The sequence below is a fragment of the Panthera uncia genome (genome assembly GCF_023721935.1).
Source record: "Panthera uncia isolate 11264 chromosome B3 unlocalized genomic scaffold, Puncia_PCG_1.0 HiC_scaffold_1, whole genome shotgun sequence".
NCBI lineage: Eukaryota > Metazoa > Chordata > Mammalia > Carnivora > Felidae > Panthera > Panthera uncia.
In genome coordinates this window covers 2005498-2011234 of record NW_026057582.1, presented here as the reverse complement: position 1 = coordinate 2011234, position 5737 = coordinate 2005498, and the positions used below count along the sequence as shown (strand labels likewise).

Genomic DNA, 5737 nt, shown 5'->3' with positions numbered 1-5737 from the left:
AGCCAATATAAATGTTCTGAATATATTAGCCACACTTTCTTGATCATTTTCTCACTTAAGTTGGTGACTGTGGGCAAGTTAGTTAGTCTAAGGGTACTAGGCTACACAGTGGCCCCCAGGATATCGGGTTCTGATCCCTGCAGTCTGTGGATGTTACCTTATATGGCAAAGATCTTGCCAATGTTGTTAAATTAAGGATCTTGAGATGGAGAGATCATCCCGGATTATCGGAGCGGGCCCTAAATGTAATCACAAGTGTGATGAGAACCAGCCAGAAGGGAGCAAGACACAAAGACACAAAGACACAACTGCCTGGCTGGCACAGTTGGTAGAGCATGTGACTCTCAATCTCAGGGTCATGAGTTCAAGCCTCAAGTTGGACATGGAGCCTGCTGAAATGTGTTTATATGACACAAAGACAGAAGAGGAGATGGCAGTGTGACCAGACATTGGAACCGTGTGCCCACAAATCAAGGAATACCAGCAGCCACCAACGCGGGAAGAGGCAAAGGACAGATTGTCCCCTAAAGCCCCCAGAGAAAGTGTGGCCCACCTACACCTTGATTTCAGTCCTCCACCTCCAGAAGTTGAGAGAGTAAACTTATGTTGCTTCCAGCCACATGGCCTGTGGTCATTTGTTACAGTGGCCAGAGGAAACCGACGCTGAGCCCAGGAGGAGTGTACCTGGTCCCCATGGGAAGCCTGCAGCAGCTGCTCTGCCCTGTGGGCTCTTGGGGTTTGCCTCTGGCCAGATCCAGCCGATGCTCCCTCCCCTGTCAGAGCAAGCTTTCTTTTTTTTTTTTTTTTTAACATTTATTTATTTATTTTTGAGACAGAGAGAGACAGAGCATGAACGGGGGAGGGTCAGAGAGAGGGAGACACAGAATCTGAAACAGAGAGTGAGCTTTCTAAGCAGCCCAGGCCTGGCAGGCAGCCTCTCCAGAACCTCTGCCCCCAACAGCGCCCGGCCTCAGCCTCTCCTGATCAGCTGGGGGGAGTGACAAAATAAATCCTGAGTGGCAAAACTCCAAGGCTCCTTCCAGTTCTGACCGATACGTCAATCACTCATCATTCATTTTCGTTTTGTCACCACCCAACATTCAGGGGCACCAGGTCCTTAAGTCTGTGTGAGCCCACTGGTGCCAGGGCAGGATGGTGCTTGGGCATGTGACCTGGGCCAGGAGCCCTACTTTGCTGGTGAGCTCAGATACTCTCCAGACCCTGAGAAGTCTGCGGGGCACAGAACATGGAGTCAATGGCCTGCAGCAGAGGCCTGGTGTCACCATTTACCAGTTGAGGGAGCTCAGTAAACCTCACCTTTAGGAGTATCAGTTTTCTCATCTGGAAAATGGGAACTCCTACATTACAGAGAGATAAGAAGGAAGACAGGCAGGCCCATGGCTTCTAAGATACCAAACAGTTGAGGGAGGATGAAGCTGGAAATGCTATAGGAGAGGGCGACTCAGGAGTTGTTGGGGGGGGGGGCGGGGCATAGTGTCACAGATCGCAAGTCTGACCTCAGCAGAGAGTGGAAGAGAAGAAGAAAGTGGGGGTGAGGACATGGAGTTGAGGGTCCCCTAGAATACAGAGAGAGGCAACTGTTTGTGCCCGGTGGAAGGGTCTATACATAAAGAGAAGGTGCCAAGGAAGGAGGGGCTGAGGGCCCAGGGAGGGTCTGGGGGTGCCTGGAAGAACATGGGTCCAGACTCCCCACAGGAGCACTTCCTTTGGGATATTCAGGGATGTAGAAGGAAAGGGTGACCCTCCATGGGGCACAAGGGTGTCTGTGGGCGTTGGACAGGGTGTGTTGAGTGGGCTCTGGGTAAGTTGTCGCTGCTTTTCTGACTCTCAGGGTCCTCTGCCCACCCAGTGTGTGCCCCTCCCCACCAGGGGCTCCAGCCCAGAAGGGGGCACCCCCTTCCTCCACCAGGGGCCCGCTGCAGCAGGGGATCGGGAAGTCCCAGTCTTACACTGAGTTTGATCTGGCAGCTTTAAACTGGGCAGGACTTTCAGTAACTGTGAATGTCCAGAAAGTTAGAGAACAACCTGAAGTGGATTCAACAGAACACCATTGAAAACAGGGGGCCAAAAAAATAGATTTATATTCACACCACCTACTGAGTTTATATTCCACAACAAATGTAGTTACAATAATATAGTTGGGTTGCAAGAGGTATTATTGTTCTTCTTCCCACCACCCAATTTTTATTGTATGGAAATTAAGACACAAAACAGGTCCCGAGTTACTGCATGTGACGTCTGATAGGCATCTCAGATACAACATGTTCACAACCGAACTGAATTTTTTATTTCTTCCCCTGTTACCCCCAGTCCCCTCCCCCAACCCTGTGTCTCCCATCTCAGTAAATAGTACGAGGAGCTAGCCTCAGTTCCTACTTTTTTCTCTTCCCAAGTGTCCGGTCAATCAGCAAGCCCTGCAGTCCCAACTGGGACACGCTGTCCCAAATCTGAACCAGCGTGAACCCTAGCTCCAGGCCTCCTTCTCTCCTGGACACACGACAGCTTCCTCCCAACACCTCCACATCTAGCTGGAGGGCCCTCTTATCTTATATCTGACCGATGTTTGTTAACTATTTTAATTTTATTTTTTTAATAAAAATTGGGTGGACCTGAAATGTCCCTCCTCGACACTTACCCAGAAAAATTGAAAGCAGTTACCCACATAGATGCATGCATTCCCTTGGTGCCGCACGCAGAACCGCTCCTGGAGCTAATAGGCACATGGCCCAAACGTCGCCGAGCAGATGAATGGATGAACACAGCTGGTACATCCACACGATGGCCTGTCATCCCGCCATGAAGGCGAACGCAGTACTGCCACATTCTACAATGTCGGTGAGCCTTCAAAACATTATGTTAAGTGAAAGGGGCAAGACACAGAAGGCCAGATACTGTCTGATTCCATTTATATGAAATATCTAGAATAGGTAAATCCATAGAGACAGGACACAGTTAGGTGGCTTCCGGGAGCTAGGAGAGAAGGGGACAAGAGAAATTGCTTACTGCGTGGGTAGGGGTGTTACTTTGGGAATGTTTTAGAACTAGATAGAACTGGTAGTTGCACAATATTTCAAATGTACTAAACGCCCCTGAATTATTCAATTGAAATGCTTAATATCATGTTAGGGGAATTTTCTTCAATGAGTTGTTTTTAAAAACATGTCAAGTATTTGTCAGGGATGGTGACATACCAATGCTCCTACACCTGCCGCTTGTTTCCACCCTTGTCTCCTCAAACCCCTGAACCTCTACCCTGATTTTTGTGTTTATTATCTGCTTCGGTTTTTCTGAATTATTTTATCCCATACGTTTGCATCCTTACACAATATATTGTTGGTTTTGCATTTTTTTTGCTTCTGAACTTTGCATAAATGGAATATTGCTTTTTTTAATTTAAAGTTGTTTTTTTTTTTTAATTTTGAGAGAGAGAGAGAGAGAGAGAGGGCGAGAGAGGGCATGTGTGAGTGGAGGAGGGGCAGAGAGAGGAGAGAGAGAATCCCAAGCAGGCTCCGTACAGCACGGAGCCTGATGTGGGGCTTGAACTCATGAACTGTGAGATCACGACCTGAGCCAAAACCAAGAGTTGGACACTTAACTGACTGAGCCACACAGGCACCCCAGAGAGAGTTTTCCTTTAACTGTGTATCCCTCTGCACCTTGTAAATTGTGCACCATGTGCATCTATTACCAAAAAAAAAAAAAAAAAAAAAAAAAAAAAAGAATACAATTTGAATTAAAACCAAAGAGCTTAGTCTCTGTCACTCTACCCTCATTAATTTTTTATAAGTTATCGTGCCTTAAATTATATCTCTCATGAATTATTTGATGTGTGTCCTGTGACACTTGGCTGAGAACTTTGTTCAGAGCTATATCCCTAGTGCTTGAAACACTGCTTCACACAAAGTGGGTGCATGATACACACTCGTTAGGGGAAGAACAAAGGACAGAAAGGAGACAGGGAGGGAGGGCTGCCATTAGAGGCAAATATGGCTTTTCACGGGGGTCCGCTGGTTCCAAGGATGGCACAGGAACTGAAGTAACAGAGGAAATATTTTTTCCTCAAAAAGAGCTTAGAATTGTTTCTGAAAAAGTTATTATTTGTATTGGGAGATGTGCTTACTTCCGTAGGTCAGCCGTAAGGGAGGCGGCACGTGTCAGTCTCAGGAGAGGTCGTGAATCTTCGTCACCCGCTCTTCCCTGCTCTCCCCTAGTCTATCATCGCCCACTTGTCTTTGCAGCAGCATGATGTCAGAACCACCAGGCTGGGATCTAGGGCACTACTTTCTGCGTGGGGAGCCTGAGCAAGCCTCTCACTCTTCAGGAGTCTCCATGTTCCTGAATGCGAATAGAGGCATTGAAATGGACACTAACAGCTTCCCTTGTGTTGCCAGACCTCTTACCAAGGGCATTTGCATCCGTTGCCTCCGATAATGAGGTGCCCGGTGAGGTGGGTAAGATTGGATGAGGAAGCCTGGTAGGAGGAGTGAGTGTTGACCTCTCAGCCACGTGTAGCCTAAGAAGACTTGACCCTGACCTCCAGTGCTCATCCCGGGGAGAACTGAGAAGTGCAGCTGCCCGGGAAGGGTGAACTCTGCACACATGTGCTGGCTGCTCCCTGCGCGTGACCTCTGTGGGTCCCCACGGCAACAGTGAGTGACAGGTACTATTATTCCCAATCGACTAATTAAGAAATTGGCCTGGAGAGACATGAAGTGATTTGCCCAAGGTCACCCAGCATCCAGGGTCATAAGTCAAGGCTCAAACTCCAGAGTCCGCACTTCTCTTCCACAACTATTGCGTCCACAGACCTTTGCATGCATTCCAAACAGTGGGCTTTCCTAGCTTAGAGCGGAGTGGCCAAGAGAGAAGGCCTGCTACAGAGCCCCACACCATCAGGATCTAGAAGGTCACCCAACAGAATGTCATATACATATGCATCTGGATCTGGATCCAGACCTACAATCTCCAGCACATCAGAGAATAGAACATTTTTTTTTTAAGGTTATTTATTTTGAGAGAGAGAAAGAGACAGTGTGTGCACGAGGGCAGGGCAGAGAGAAAAGGAGAGGGAGAATCCCAAACAGGCTCCACACTGTCAGTGTGGAGCCCAACATGGGGCTCGACACCATGAACTATGAGGTCATGACCTGAGCCAAAAGCAAGAGTCCGATGCTTAACTGAGCTACCCAGGTGCCCCGAGAATAGAACAGTTCAATAGCTTGGGGCCATTAAGTGCAGGGGCAGATGGTCCTTTCTATCTCCATATTCCCCAAAGCCATCCCAATATTGCAGTGCATTATGGGAACTGATAAAAGGGTAGCTATAGGTCATTGATCAAAGTTGAATTTTTGTGTGCTCAGGAAGGAAGGCTGGTATGTCCGTGACCCATCTTAGAAGCAGTCCATCCACAATTATCCTGAAAGGATACAGTACTTGGAAGAGAGAAGGGTGGTCACCATCAGATCTGTGCTGAGTTTCTAACTGGACATTGCTGAGCTAAGCACAAGGGGCTAGAAGGCCCCCCACTTACCCGGAATGAAAGGGATCCATCACTGTTAGACACTTGGAGGGAAAAACATGGTTTGGAGCTTGACCCTGGCTCTCCTCTTGGGGATGACAATGTAGGACAAGTTACAGTTCCTCTCTCTGAACGCTGGTCCCCTCCCCTTGCCACCAACAATATGCGTGTTGACTCCCTCACATGGTGTTGGAGAGT

At 48.2% G+C, this 5737-nt stretch overlaps 1 non-coding gene across 1 annotated transcript; it reads left to right on the top strand.

Annotated features, from left to right (window-relative positions):
- The first annotated feature begins 310 nt into the window (after positions 1-310).
- On the top strand, positions 311-383 carry TRNAE-CUC (transfer RNA glutamic acid (anticodon CUC)). Its single transcript has one exon. It is a non-coding gene; the product is annotated as a tRNA-Glu (tRNA).
- The last annotated feature ends 5354 nt before the right edge of the window (positions 384-5737 follow it).